We start from the raw sequence: 15,967 nt of genomic DNA, 5'->3' as shown, positions 1-15,967 counted from the left end.
TCAACCAATACTGATTCTTCAGCAGTCCAAAGTAAAATGCTGCTCACTAAAGTCTAGGTTATGTAACTATGATATCTCGATTACTTGTTAATTTTTGGAAACAGTAAATGCTCGGTCTAAATACATCAGTTTCAGAAATGGTGGCTCTCCGTCTATACCAAGTGTATAGCGTTTCACTTATGTACCAGGTCCCATGTGTACATCAAGAACTCTTCTTATATGCGATTGTCATCCTCTACAATGGACTTGGTAGGTTTGTAATGTTCCCTGCTCTGTGTATAAACATTATCAATAAAACTCGTACAAAAACGAAGGTAAATGTGTGATTTTTTTTTCTCAAGTCAACCTGTTGTGGAAAGCTCGGAATTTGCCGAATTCAGAACGCAATCATTTTGTTCATAGCATTTACATGAAAAAATATTATTTTAACCTTATTTTATTGGCATATTCGGATAAAATACAAAAAATGGACACTTTTTCATTATTGTTTCACACCCCATAACTGCAAACCATCTCACACGTATAACTATGTCATTAACAGAAGTGGTGTAAGAGGTTTGAGTATGCTTTAGGTGGCCTCTTTTAAACATGAATCCAGCCTCTGATGTTAAATGGATAGGCAAGGGCACAACCTTATCTGAATGAGCTCCTCACACATCTAGTCAATTTAGACTGTGTGATACAATGGGGCGCACCCTAAGAGACCACATTTTCTTCATAAAAAGGCACTATAAAATTGAATAGGCTATAAGGCACAAACAGATTATCAAAAAGTTCCACAACTTGCTATGGCTCACAAAATCAAATGTAGTACTTAAGACCAGTTATTTCTGTCTTTTTAGGCTCATCTTATGTGGCAAGTCTTTGCAACCAGGAGGTGGAAGCCAAGGCATTGATCAAAAATACTATAATTAGCCTGGAAGGGCAATTGGCAGGGAGAAATCACCCCCCGCTTTATTTAACACCAAATCATCAGACATTTCAGAATAACTCTCCCAAAAACGTTTGCATGAGAGACGAAGAGCGCTACAGTATAGGGCCAACTTGTGGAGGCACAATCAAGACCTTTTTAGTTTTGGCTGTTAGGTGGTGCGTAAACGCCACTTACAAGCTAAATCTATTACATTGAAGTACAGCTAGGAGGGAGATGGCGTTGGAGGAATAACGTATTGGTATGGATTGCTTTTGTTTTCTCACCGATTCACTGCCCATAGCCATGGTAATCCCTATGCCCATTCTTACCCATCACTACCTGCCCCCTTCCCTGCCTAAAACACATGCTCCTGGGATCTTCTTGAGCTAGGTCTATCGGAGAAAATCAAATCAAATGCTAGCCTACCAGTGTTATTACTAAGTTGTCTTTTGAGAGCTTAATTGGAGCTGTAAATGCGTTACTAGTGTAATAAAAAAACGTCTTGACCAAGTATATCTTCAGCCACAGGATTTATATCTGTTCTTTGCATGGTGGTGCTGTTAAAAAGAAGCATTGACAAAACAAACAGTTTTGGCTTGAGTACAGGCATGTGCTATGCATTCAAACAAACAATAGTGGGAACCTCCAAACCCCGACACCTAGAGGTAAAACAATACATAGGAAACAGATGGTGGTGCCGGAAACACGAGAACAACTGAAGAACAAGGCAAAGGATATTACATCAAAAAATCATTTTATTTTGTTATAAATTGTAAAAAATCTTTAATTAGTTCATTTTTATAAAAAACATCCTATATAGCAGACATTCATACATTCATTCATACTAATGCAACTCTAAAACTAGTACATTTACATTTTTTGTATAAAGGAAATGTGAAGCAAATGCAACAACTGTTTCATTGTTAAGATAAAAATTACACGTTCAAGAAAAACAATTAATGTGATCAAAAGAAAGCAAACAGATACAGATTCAGTATAATGGAAATGTAAATAACACTTCCAATGTTCAGTAATAATGGTTCACTTCAGACAAAAGTTATCGACTATTAGTGCCCAGACTATTGATGCCAATATAAATGAGTCTTCTTAGTCAAACAGGCTTCTTAATACATAGTTTCGACTTGGATAGTTATCTATGTCTTCATCAGGATAGGGATGAACCTAACAACATTTCTAAAAAGAAACAACAAAAAGAAAAGAAAAGAACAAAAATAAATGATACAGTTAAAATTGAATGTTAAAAAACCTTAATTCACTCAGTTGCTCTCTGTGAATACCAATAGTTCAAATATGGAGAGAAGACAAATTAAGTCATACTCTCAAACCAACCCAAAATTTGGCTAAATGGAGAGGGTGAACTCCAATTCATTTAAATGTTGCCCACTAAAGGGCAGTGCATATCTCAAAGGCCTCACATAGCGTCCAGACCTCCATCTGCCTCAAAAGGATAGAGAATTCAATGCAGAAGGAAAGAGAAAATCATTTCCCATTGGTGGGACACTGTAATTTCGTGTCACTGTATTTTCCCCAAATCTAACACCCCGCTCCCCCCATGCCTCCATTTGGAATTCCAATCAAAAATCAACTAAAGTAATACCTGAAAACCATACACAAAATGGTAAAATGGTCTTGTCTTAACCAGCTTCTCCTCTGTGCTAGAGATGCTGGGTCAAATACAGGTAGTCCTCGTTATAAAGCACACTCCAGGGATATTGTAAACATAAAAGATCCCTAAAACGCAAAACATCAAAATAACAATTCTTCTGTCACCACTGTATCATAATCCTACTTTGCGAATATTTGATGTAAGGCAAAAAAATGCTACAGAAAATATGCCAAAGAAATTACCTCAATATCAAAAAGGATAACTCTCCTTGGCTTTGTATAGATGAAGTGTCGGCACCGTCTGTCTCTTATAGAGGCCAACTTTGTAGTGATGAAAAAAGAGATAGACAAAAACGGTTGCCGCTGTAACGTCCCTTCTGTGTCGCAGTTCCTACTCTGCACGCGACACCGCTTCTAAAAGCGAAAACAAAATCAAACGTATTATATTAATGCTACAAAAGGAATTGTACGTGTAGCACTGAGGCTGTAGAGAAATGCACTCCAATGTGTGCTTTTCAATTATAAAACAGGAGAGAAGACCACTCTTCTTGCCCAATATATGGGGCGTAACACTCCCAAACGTCTTCTGTGCACGCAATTCGAAGATTAAATGAGGCCGCTGTAATGTCCCTTCTATATAGCAGTTTCTACTCTGCATGCAGCACCGCTTCTAAAAAAGAAGCGAAATAAAACGAAACGAAATAAGGCGTGTTACGCCAATGTTGTATGAAAAATCATACAAGTCGCAATAAGGCTGCATGGAGAAGCACTCCAATGTGTGCTTGATAATAGAAGAAAGAGAAAGAGAGTTCAAAAAATATTATTTCAAAAAGTCACTCAAAGACCGCTTACCTCGCGCAGAGTGACCGTCGCCCACGGTGAGTCCCGGCAGACTGAGGAGACCAGGCGAAAAACGCTAGTCCCTCTTTTATGTCGAGGATGTTAGAGGCATAGATACAAACAAAGGACCATTACCGCGTACCCCCGATCGCAGACACAGAAAAGGGACCAAGCCGTGTATGCAACTATCGGAGGAAAGATATTTCTAACGCTCACGTATTTTCGCCACAGTATAGGCATTTTGTCGCCAAATTTTAACAGCTAAAAGGCAGATTAGTGTGCAAATAAAGAATATCAAATGCTCACATTTTGTGTGCTTCTTGTAGCCCAAATATAGATGTTTTCCAAACACATAATGTGTACCCAGAACCATCATTGAGTTAGATAAAGGAACACAAAGATGTATGAAATAAACTGTGCGCTATCGCCAGGATCTGGAAGATACGCTCAGTTATTAAGTTAGAAAACCGGACATAGTACTGGTAATGCACTGAGGAATGAAGGCCAAATATTATTTTTTAAAAAACTTAGCTCCATTCCTCCTGTTGATGCAGGCCTACAGTAAGGCTATTAGTGTGGTATATCCACCACTGTTCTTTTTGTGCAAGACGTGTTGCCACGTTAGCCTTATCTGTGCCGCCTACTCTTTCTACAGCCCACCATTGCAGGTCTTCTGGGCTGTGTTTTAATTCCTAAAAATGTTATGCTCAGAGGGGCATTGAGTTGTTTGGTTCTAATCTTCGAGCGATGTTCGCCTATTCGTAATTTAACCGCTCTGGTGGTCTTTCCTATATATGCCTTCTTACAAGGGCAAATAATAGCGTAAATCACATTAGTTCTAAGGCAAGTGGTGTGTTGTCTAAGTTTCCAATCCCTCCCGTGGATATTAACAGTGGAGGTGGCTGAAGTGCTAGAACAATTGCAACAATTGCCACATGGGAAATGACCAACAATAGGGGACATGTCCCAAGTCATAGTAATCGTGGGTTGTGTATCTTGTAGATGATTCCTGTCTGCTTTAGAGACCCAGTTTTTGATGTTCTTGCCCTTTTTAAATGCATAAATTGGTTTAGGTAATTTCTGCATATTTAGTTGAAGCAAATGCCAGTGGCTAGAGATGATTTTCTTGATTTGGTTGTGCTGCGAATTAAATGTAAGCGCACACACTATTTGATCATCTTTCAGCTTTCTTTCTTGTACAACATTTTTTTCCAAAAGTATTTCTCTATGTTGGTAACATGCTCGTTTTTTACAGCGTCTGAGGAGTTGTTTAGGGTATCCTCTTTCTAATAGTCTCTCTTCTATAATAGAGGCTTGCTTGATGAAATCTTCTACTTTAGTACAATTCCTACGAGCTCTAAGAAACTGCCCATAAGGAATATTGGATTTCAGAGATTGAGAGTGAAAACTCTGATGGTGCAATATTGTATTCCTATCAGAGTCCTTTCTGTACAGGTCCACAACCAATCTCTTATCGTCCACTTTTATTAATAAATCCAAGAAGGCAATCTCTTTGTTGCTGGTCTGGATCGTAAATTTCAAATTGGGATTAAGGTTGTTAATCCAAGTGAAAAACTCATTGTAATCACCTTTTGAACTGTCCCAAATGATAAGTATGTCGTTGATGTACCTTTTATAGAGTTTTAGAGCCGGTTTAAATGGATTGGACTCTGTGAGAATATTAGAATCTTCAAAATCCCACATATATAGGGTAGCATAATTTGGGGCAAAAGATGCCCCCATTGCAGTCCCCTTTATTTGCATGTAGTATGTGTTTTTGAATCTGAAAAAGTTAATAATTTTACCAGGAACTCGCTAGGTACAGAAATAATATCTGTTATAGTTTGGAGAAATCTCTTCATAATCCCCAGGGAGTCTCCTTGTGGGATGTAGAATACTGCGATTCAACATCCAATGTGATGAGTATGTCGTAGTCCTTGTTGAAAGGGAAAGATTCTACCAACCTTATAACATCTGTTGAGTCCGAAGGGTAAGTAGGTGTATTTTTTGACAATGGTTTCAAGAAAAAATCTAAATATTGACCTATAGGTTCCAAAATGGAACCACTCAGAGAAACAATAGGTCGACCAGGGGGCGCACTCATACTCTTGTGTATCCTAGGTAACATATAGATAAGAGGAGTCCTGGTATTAGTGGGCAGCAGGAAATTAAGTTCTTTTTGAGTAATGATGTCTCTTTCCAATGCATCTTTGCCCAATGTTTCAATTTCCTTCCGAATCCTAGGGGATGGATCTCCTTGTAGTTTTACATAAACCTTTTTATTTTCGAGCTGTCGAGTAACTTCATGGTCATATTTCATAGCATCCCAAACTACAACTCCTCCTCCCTTGTCGGCTTTTTTTATCACAATCGTTCTGTCTGACTGTAATTCCTTAAGTACTGCCCAATCTTCTTTGGTGAAATTGAAGCATTTTTTCGGCTTAGTCTTATCTTTGCTCGTATAGATAGCATGGAAGTCTCTAAGCACCACTTTCTCAAAAATAGCAGTTTCTTTAGATATCATATTCAATGAAGGAGTAAATTTAGAAGGGGGTCTAAATGGCGTATTAGGGCTTGATTCCGTAGAAGGAATCTGAGTATTAGAAAAGAAATCTTTAAGTCTAATCTTACGGAACATGTTCCTGAGTTCGCCTTCTACTTCCATTTTACTAGGATCCTTCATTGGAATAAAAGAAAACCCTTTTTCTAGTATAGAAACTTCATTAGGTGTTAAGTTCTTATCTGACAGGTTGTATAACGCAGACGGAGGGCTTACCTTCTGTACGCCCTCCTCCTTGTCTCGAATACATTTCCTAACGGGGGCGGGCCTGTCTGAGGTGGAGGAAAAGGGAGTTCAGGAGGTGGATAAGGCTGCATCTGCCCCTGCTGGGCAAATCCCTGAGGATAAAAATAAGGAGGGTATTGGAAGAAGATGTTTTGTCTTCCTCTCCTTCCCCTCTATTTGGGCTACAAGAAGCACACAAAATGTGGGCATTTGATATTCTTTATTTGCACACTAATCTGCCTTTTAGCTGCTAAAATTTGGCGACAAAACGCCTATACTGTGGCGAAAATACATGAGCGTTAGAAATATCTTTCCTCCGATAGTTGCATACACGGCGTTGGTCCCTTTTCTGTGTCTGCAATCGGGGATACGTGGTAATGGTCCTTTGTTTGTATCTATGCCTCTAACATCCTCGACATAAAAGAGGGACTAGCGTTTTTCGCCTGGTCTCCTCAGTCTGCCGGGACTCACCGTGGGCGACGGTCACTATGCGCGAGGTAAGCGGTCTTTGAGTGACTTTTTGAAATAATATTTTTTGAACTCTCTCTTTCTCTTTCTTCTATTATCAAGCACACATTGGAGTGCTTCTCCATGCAGCCTTATTGCGACTTGTATGATTTTTCATGCAACATTGGCGTAACATGCCTCATTTCCTTTCGTTTTATTTCGCTTCTTTTTTAGAAGCGGTGCTGCATGCAGAGTAGAAACTGCTATATAGAAGGGACATTACAGCGGCCTCATTTAATCTTCGAATTGCGTGCACAGAAGACGTTTGGGAGTGTTACGCCCCATATATTGGGCAAGAAGAGTGGTCTCTCCTGTTTTATAATTGAAAAGCACACATTGGAGTGCATTTCTCTACAGCCTCAGTGCTACACGTACAATTCCTTTTGTAGCATTAATATAATACGTTTGATTTCGTTTTCGCTTTTAGAAGCGGTGTCGCGTGCAGAGTAGGAACTGCGACACAGAAGGGACGTTACGGCGGCCTCAGTTTTTGTCTATCTCTTTTTTCATCACTACGAAGTTGGCCTCTATAAGAATCAGACGGTGCCGACACTTCATCTATACAAAGCCAAGGAGAGTTATCCTTTTTGATATTGAGGTAATTTCTTTGGCATATTTTCTGTAGCGTTTGTTTGCCTTGCATCAAATATTCTCAAAGTAGGATTATGATACAGTGGTGACAGAAGAATTGTTCTTTTGATGTTTTGCGTTTTAGGGATCTTTTATGTTTACAATATCCCTGGAGTGTGCTTTATAACGAGGACTACCTGTATTTGACCCAGCATCTCTAGCACAGAGGAGAAGCTGGTTAAGACAAGACAATTTTACCATTTCGTGTATGGTTTTCAGGTATTACTTTAGTTGATTTTTGATTGGAATTCCAAATGGAGGCCTGGGGGGAGCGGGGTGTTAGATTTGGGGAAAATACAGTGACACGAAATTACAGTGTCCCACCAATGGGAAATGATTTTCTCTTTCCTTCTGCATTGAATTCTCTATCCTTTTGAGGCAGATGGAGGTCTGGACGCTATGTGAGGCCTTTGAGATATGCACTGCCCTTTAGTGGGCAACATTTAAATGAATTGGAGTTCACCCTCTCCATTTAGCCAAATTTTGGGTTGGTTTCAGAGTATGACTTAATTTGTCCTCTCTCCATATTTGGACTATTGGTATTCACAGAGAGCAACTGAGTGAATTAAGAATTTTTAACATTCAATTTTAACTGTATCATTTATTTTTGTTCTTTTCTTTTCTTTTTGTTGTTTCTTTTTAGAAATGTTGTTAGGTTCATCCCTATCCTGATGAAGACAGATAACTATCCAAGTCAAAACTATGTATTAAGACGCCTGTTTGACTAAGAAGACTCATTTATATTGGCATCAATAGTCTGGGCACTAATAGTTGATAACTTTTGTCTGGAGTGAACTATTATTACTGAACATTGGAAGTGTTATTTACATTTCCATTATACTGAATTTGTATCTGTTTGCTTTCTTTTGATCACATTAATTGTTTTTCTTGAAAGTGTAATTTTTATCTTAACAATGGAACAGTTGTTGCATTTGCTTCATATTTCCTTTATAAAACAAATGTAAATGTACTAGTTTTAGAGTTGTATTGGTATGAATGAATGTATGAATGTCTGCTATATAGGATGTTTTTTTTATAAAATGAACCAATTAAATTTTTTTTACAATTTATAACAAAATAAAATGAATTTTTGATGTAATATCCTTTGCCTTGTTCTTCAGTTGTTCTCGTGTTTCCGGCACCACCACCTGTTTCATATGTGCTATGCATTCACCAGACACTGCTATAGTATCCCCAATTCCCTGTCCTGGCCACGAAGCTCTGGAACTCCCTTCCTATCGCCATCAGAACTGAGCCTTCTGTCCAAGCTTTCAAGATTAAAACCAAATACTGGCTCCTTACAGAGAATATGTGATGCACTGCGCGGTGGGTCGGCTGTCTAACTCCCTACGGTCGCTTGCTTCGCTGTATATTCTTGCACTGTAGTGTATGTATGATGTCTTATTGGGACTTCAGTTCCCTTCTGCATCCTGTGCATCACTGTATATTCCTGTATTGTAGGTTACGTATGATGTCTTACTGCAACTCCAGTTCCACTCTGCATCCTTCTGTTAAAAGGTGGAGCTGGTTCACCCCCATTTGCTCTGTACTGTGACTGTAACGTTCTATGCATGAATATGCGCCTGGATGCCTTTGGGCCTGGTTGCGCTTTACAAATAAACTAAATACGAATACAAATAAATACAAATAATCACACAATGTTCCAGCTATTGCCATAGTATGACAAGATATTAGTTATGGCGATACCTGACAAATGCCTACCCCATGCCCACACAAAGGTAAACGTTAGGTTTTACCAGTTTTCGTTTGGAGACAGATATGATTTATAACTTATTTTAAGACTGAGGAATTGCTAGGTCAAACTTAATATGTTTAAAGAGTCTCGTCAAAAGAGCTCTTCATGATATGGGCTCACATTTTGTAAAATCTATAGAAATGCTGTCTGCGCCAAGGGCCTTGCCTTTGTGCTGCAATTGTATTGCTGTTAGAACCTCCTGGAGAGTAAAGTATAGAGCAGGGGACCTGTACTCCCTATTTGGTGATTGAGGGAGAAGGGATGCTCCCATTGTTATAAGCCATTCCGCAGCATTTATTCCCGCGCTCAGTGGAGACAAAAAACGGTACCTTGGGTTATTGTGTCCCAAAATAATCCCCAATCTCTCATCTGGGGCATGTGACAAATCTGGACTATTTGTCCCTTCTCCCCAGAGGGAAGCCATCCCCTTTAAGGCTAGGGAGGTGAATCGGCTTAGCAAGACCCTCCTTAGGGGTCCGGGAAAGTGGGACCTCACTGGGAGTGACTCCCCTCTAGGGAACAAAGACTCCCATTCCTATGAGGAACTACCTATCAAGAATACATTATCTGCATATATGGGAATCAAAAGGACCAATCTTACTTTGCGTTTGGATTCAAATAGCCGTGACTTTAATTCAATCTCTTTGGCTTCAGGTAATGCTGGATTTCCCATGAACCCAACAGTCAAAGAGGAACGACACACCGCTTTTGTTATTGGTAACTAACATAAAAAGATGGGGAACCTTGAATGGAGGAGAGAGAATCCTAACACAGAGGCGAGTCTCTGATCGGAAGACAACCTGGAGCGGCGGAGCCATGCTAGACTGTAGAGCCTGCAGTAGCGTGGGGAGCAACCAGATTGCTAGCAAGCCGCCGGAAGGCTGGCTTCCCGAGTAGCAAGGAAGCCGAGAATGAGACAGAGGCGGTAGAGAGGCTAACTCACCTGCGACCACACCAGAGCTGTGGTGGTCCTGGCACCCATTAACCAATGTAGAGATCAGACCACTGCGGACAGATCCGACCACGGGCATCCGTATGAGAAGTGTGCCGAATGCCGAGCCGGGCAAGAAAAGGAAAGTGGACTCTCCTGAGAAGGTAACACCAGGCAAAGGGGCGAGCAGCTGTATCCCCGAATGTTGGAGAAGCCAAAAATGTTACGAGAGCCAGAGACACCCCAATACTGAACACGGGCAGACGCCAAACCAAGGCCATGCTGCACCAACTATATCAGAGGCCTTTGGGAAACCCTACAGAAATAAGTGACATTGATATCTGAGGCTGGAGAAGCCAAAAGGGTTACAGGGCCTGAGAAACTTTAAAGCCGACTGCAGGTAGATACCCAACCGACGTCCCACTGCATTAAATATATCAGATGGCCAGAGGGTTTTGGGGGTGGGGGTTCCTAGAGAACTAAGTGACATTGACATACGAGGCTGGGGAAGCCAAAAAGGGTATAGGAGCCAGAAACCATGAAAGCTGGACACGTGCAGATGCCCAATCAAGACCCTGCTGAAGTAAGCACATCAAAGGGCAAGAGGGCTTCGGGGAGTCTTAGAACTACAAACCATAGCAGAAAAGACTGGGACCAGAGAGAACCTGTGGGTTTGCCTTGCCCAAACCCTAAACAAGAACACTATCAAATAAAAGATCAAGAATGGTGGAATCGAACTAAGAAAATAATTTTTTCCCTCTAAAGAACATAAGGCATTGGATGTGTGTGAAGACTTACGACTTGCCATGAAAAAAATGCAAAGAGGCTGGTGTAAGGAACTCATAGTGGCAACAGTAAAGACAGACAAATGATCACAGTTCAAGGGTGTTTATTAAACTGTATGCAGGTTGGAAAAATGCCCAATCTAAATCTAAGATGGGAGCAGGCGTCGACCATCAAATGAAAATAAGGTAGTACTTGGGTATCTGGGCACTAGAACTTAAGAATATAGTTACAATCGGTTACAATTTTCGTCTTGTACATGAGGAAATAGGTTACATCCAGTTACTTTCAAGCTTAGTCTTAATCTTGTGCATAAGGAATTGGTTGCATCCTGTTACTTTCAAGCTTAGTCAAATATAGCCCGTGAATACAAAAGGGTTACATTCAGAAGCTTGTTCATCTTGATCCAACAACAAGATGTACGTACAATGGTAGTTGCATAGTAAAAGTGGTTGCGTGACCCTTGGGGTTGCTTCGACTGAAGGAGCTATGAGTGGATACGGAGTGGACTAGGGGTAGTTTTTGATATCTTGATTGAAGAACCAGGTTTTGAGTTTTTTGCAGAAAGCCCATAGTGAAGGGTCGGTCCTGAACTCTGGGGGCATGGCGTTCCAATATTTGGCTGCGATAACCGGGAAACTTGTGCCTCCTGCCTTTTGTCTTTTGCATCTCTATGTGGTCAGCTGACCTAGATAGGCTGATCTGGTAGGTCTAGTTGGTTGTGCTTTGGTTATTTGGTTGGACAGGTAGCAAGGGGCAGTGTTGGACAGGCATGTGTGTGTGAGTGAGAGTATTCTGAATTTGATACGGTCTCGGACAGGTAGCCAGTGGATATTTCTTCTGGTGGTAATTATGTGAGCTGATTTGGGGATGCTAAGTGCCGGTCGGCGTTACAATAATCGATCCTGGAGAGGATCAGGGCTCTGGCCAGTGTGATGCGGTTCTCAACGGTTAGTAGAGGTTTGCAGGCGGTGATGAGTTTTGCAGTGTATGCAGAGTTGTGTCAAATTAAAGGGCCTATACTAAGAAACCTATTGCCAAACCTTACAACTAACAAAAGGGTGTGGGTTCGTTTTCAAGAAAAGAAAGAAGTGTTCACAAATAATATGTCAGGATGAGATAGCCTGGTCTTCCTTCCCCATGTTTTAAGCACAGGTTAAGGTGGGATCTTGGAGCACAGCACACACTCAAGCTTTCCCAGCACGAGCCGACAGTTCTGTTCCAGTCTATTGGGAACCTCGATGTTCAAGTATTGTTTCTCTAGAAAGTCTCTTGCCTTCAAGGGCCTGACGCGTTCAAGTAACAAAGCAAAATTTGTTTGTTTCCACAGTTCACATTGAGTGATGGCTTCACCCCTGGGTCCCCCTCTTACGGGTGCTGACCCTTCACAAATCATATGCCATAAATCACTAACAGTTCCTTCTCTTAATAGACTTTGGGTGACGGTTTCACCCCTGGATCTCCCTCGTTCTGACTCGGATCCCTCTCGACTGTTGGCCTCCCTCCACCGGATTCACTATGGCTTTCAACAAATCTTCCTTTATCGTTCTCATACAAAGTCTTTTCAACAGTTCGATCAGAGTGCTACTGGCTTACCCCCAGGTCCCCCTCGTCCGGGCGCAGACCCCTCTTAATTTTCAGCCTTCCTCATCCGGGTTCACTATGGCTTGTCTTCTCACTTACAAATCTTAATGTCTTTTTAAACAGTTCCATTGGACATCCCTCGGTCGGGTTCACCTTTGTCAACATACTGTTTCTTGGGGCTTTAGACTTTGCCAGCATCCCTCTTCCACCTTCACTCTTGCCAACTTTACATTCACATTTGCTTTCAATGTTTGAAGGATTCACTTCCCTTGCTGTCACACAGTTCTTAGCTCGAAGGCTTTCGACTGTACAGGTATTTTGCTTGACCTCCTGTATGACCACTTTGACCTAACTTGGCTTCTCTCTTACAGCCTTCTGGTATCTGAAGTTTCACTCAGACAGGGATCGACCAGAGTCACACGAGTTAGCACCCACATGGTGCCGGTTCCCTGTGCAGCTGGTCTCCCCTTAACACTTTTACAGTTATTTGTTCTTGGTGCAACTTGCCACTTTGCGACTTTCATTCACTACAGCCCAGCTCTAATCAGCTCTCCCTCTCGACTCACAGGCTGCGATGAACCGCTTGGCTTTCCTTGTTACTGGAGTCAAGGCTTTTACCATGGTAGTAGAAGTCTCCCTCGCTCCTGCTTATCAGCGTCAACACACTCCGTGTACCGTTGACATCTGTGGCAGCACACTGGGGCTATTGTCCTCGGTTTTACGATTCCCTCTGTTGAGATTTTGCTGGTCTGCGTCAAAAAGGGCAAGGTTGTGTCCCTCGTTGACAGCCTCTCGATATTTGCCGCCTTTCTCCTCCTCTTGAACTACCGGGTCTTGATAGCTGTCTCATTGTGCGGCCTGGGGGTGTGTGGGTGGTTTTTTTGTGGTCAATTGCCTGACTTTGCCTGACCCTTGAGCTGGGACATGTGAGGTAAACAGGTTGCATATTAATCTGTTGTCTTTCATGGGGTCAAACAGTGTTCATGTTGGAAAGGGGAGGGGTTGGCGTGTCAGATTGTCCTACAAGATAGGATGGGGAAACGGTGCTATATGGAGTTACCCTCCTCCTTTTAGAGGGGTTTTTGGTGATCCCGGAAGGGTGGGTTTTAAAAGGAGTACGAGGGTTTGTGCAGCAAACAGGAATTACCAGAATTATTAGTATGAAGAAAACAGGGGGGAATTGTGGAAACAGTAGTGTTTTGTCTGAGCAGATGGGGAGTGCAGAAAATAGTGACTACATGGGCGTGGAAAAGAATGACCGGGAGTATGCGGGTAAGACACAGGAAAACAGGGGCTTTGGGAGAGAGAGGTTTTGGATGCAACAGGGTGCTGGATCCTAGGGGATTGGTTCAGTCCGGAGGGATCATTGTATCCGGACAGGAGAAATTTAAGGAGAGTAAGCGGGGCAGAGGTATTGTTGCCTATAAAGACCTCAAGGACATTGTTCGCCTCTCCTTCCTCTGCATAGTACCGCATCTCACCTAGGGCATTCCCCTGAGCATAACCCTGAGTTCCCTTACCCAGGTGATCCTCTCTCGCTTGTTCACCCTTAGGGTTGGGATAGTAGAGGGCCCGTTCTTCCGTGGCCACCTGAATAAGGGGTTCCCAGGATCTACTTGGGAGAACACCCTCAGGTTTCTTACACTGGAGAACTGTATTTTGAATTTTGACCATTGGAAAATCCTTCTTTGGGAGGAAACCCAAGTAGTTTGGCCAAGCAAAACCAGAATGGAGAGGCTATTGGCTGTGGTCTATTTTTGCTATGCTTTTTTTTAAGTGGTAGGGCCTGACAGCAAGCAGGTTTTGGACAGAGGACTCTTAATTTGGACATTTGATGAGCACCATTATTTTTTAGAGTCAGATAAGCGGTTTTCTTTTTATTTAAATTTGTATTTGTATTTATTGAATTTTATATAGCGCTTTTAGCCAAAGCCCTTTACATGAAACAACAGGTAATACATTATAAGCAAGCAAGCAAGTTAATACTATAGCATGAATCAGGAAGCAGAGAACAATATACGGGACAATTTACCATGATACAATCGGAATAAACATGTGCAGGACAGATATCAGAAAACAGTAAAGAACTGTCAGGATGGAGGTTAGAGTAGTTAGGATTTGAGAGAAGTACGGAAGGAGGAGTATGTAGTGATGGAGCGGATAGGGGGAGGGAGAAGGTTCCAGTGAAGTGGGTCAAGAAGTTGCAAGGAACAGATACGGGATGGGGCACAAGGTGCAGGTGGAACAGTAAGTAGGAAATGATCAGCGGAGCAGAGCGGGCGAGGGGGAGAGTAGAATGAGAGGAGAGAGGTAAGGTAGGGTGGGGCAAGTCCATAGAGAGATTTGAAGACAAGGAAGAGGAAGTTGTATTTGAGTTGAGTGAAAGGAGAGCCAGCACAGAGGAGAGGGAAGAAGAGATAGAGTCATGAAGAGAGAGAAGACAGAGAGAGTGAATGGCTGAATGGTAGATGGATCTGAGAGGGGCTGGATGTGAGAAAGGGAGTACGAAGAGGTGAGCTGAGCAGTAGAAAAGTCGAGAGAAGCTTAAGGAATATATTAGGAGTTTAGTGGCGTGGAAGGTAAGGGAGGGTCCGATTTTGCGTGTTATAAAGATGGAAGCGACAGGCACAGGAGGTAAGGGAAATGTGGTGAGTAAAGGAGAGGTTAGAGTCAAAGTGAAGACCAAGATTGGGGGCGAAGGGGGAGATGGGGAGCTGGGAGGGAGGAAAAAGAATGGAGGGAGGAGGTCAGGGAGTTAGCAGGAAAGAAGACGACTTCGGTTTTGTCAGTGTTCAGGGTAAGAGAGTGGGAGGACATCCAGGATTTGATGGCAGTGAGGCAGGATGAGCGATTATCCTGGATGTTAGAGGTAAAAGATGAGAAGGAGAGGAAAAGCTGGGTGTCGTCGGCATAGAAGTGGTGAGATACACCAAAAAAAGAGATGATTGGGGCAAGAAGGGAGGTATACAGAGAGCAGAGGAAAGGGCAGAGTACGGATCCTTGGGGTACACCATAGTCGAGGGAGTAGGAGGGGGCGATGCGGCCGCCCCAAGAAACTGCAAAGGTGCGGTTGGATAGATATGAAGTTAACCAGTTGAGGACGGAGCCTCTAATGTCAAGGGAGAAGAGAGAATCAAGAAGTAGAGAGTGATCTACAGTGTCAAAGGCGGCTGAGAGGTCAAGAAGAATAAGGACAGAAGAGTGTTTGGAGTAGCATCAGTGAGGAGGGAGTTAAGAACGGGGTGGAGTGGTGGGGGTGAAACCCAGATTGGGTAGGAGGGAGGAGAGAGAGGTTGGAGACGTAGGCTGAGAGTTGTGATTAGATAAGGTGTTCAAGGAGTTTGGATAGGAAGGGTAAGAGAGAGATGGGGCGAATGTTGGAAGCCAGGAGAGGTTGGCTGAGAGCTTTTTCAGGATTGGGATGATAGTTAAGTGCTTGAAGGCAGAAGGAAAGGTGGCGGTAGTGAGACAGATGTTGAAAAAGGAGGTAAGATAAGTTATCAGGAGAGGGTAAACTTTAGGGATAAGAGAGGTGGGAAGGAGGGGTCAGAGGGAGCAGCGGTCAAGTGAGTCCAACTCCTCCTTCTGGTTCACCACAGGCAATACATAAAA

General features: G+C 42.3%; 1 protein-coding gene across 4 annotated transcripts in view; it reads right to left on the bottom strand.

Moving 5' to 3' along the window:
• RBM23 (RNA binding motif protein 23) overlaps positions 1–15,967 on the bottom strand; it is a 1,244,959-nt gene that overhangs the window by 1,104,801 nt on the left and 124,191 nt on the right. The window lies entirely within an intron of this gene.

The sequence above is a fragment of the Ambystoma mexicanum genome, chromosome 13, assembly GCF_040938575.1.
Source record: "Ambystoma mexicanum isolate Mex_15411 chromosome 13, UKY_AmexF1_1, whole genome shotgun sequence".
In the NCBI taxonomy this organism is placed as follows: Eukaryota; Metazoa; Chordata; class Amphibia; order Caudata; family Ambystomatidae; genus Ambystoma; species Ambystoma mexicanum.
The sequence above is the reverse complement of the archived record's forward strand: the minus strand, read 5'-3'. Positions and strand labels throughout refer to the sequence as shown.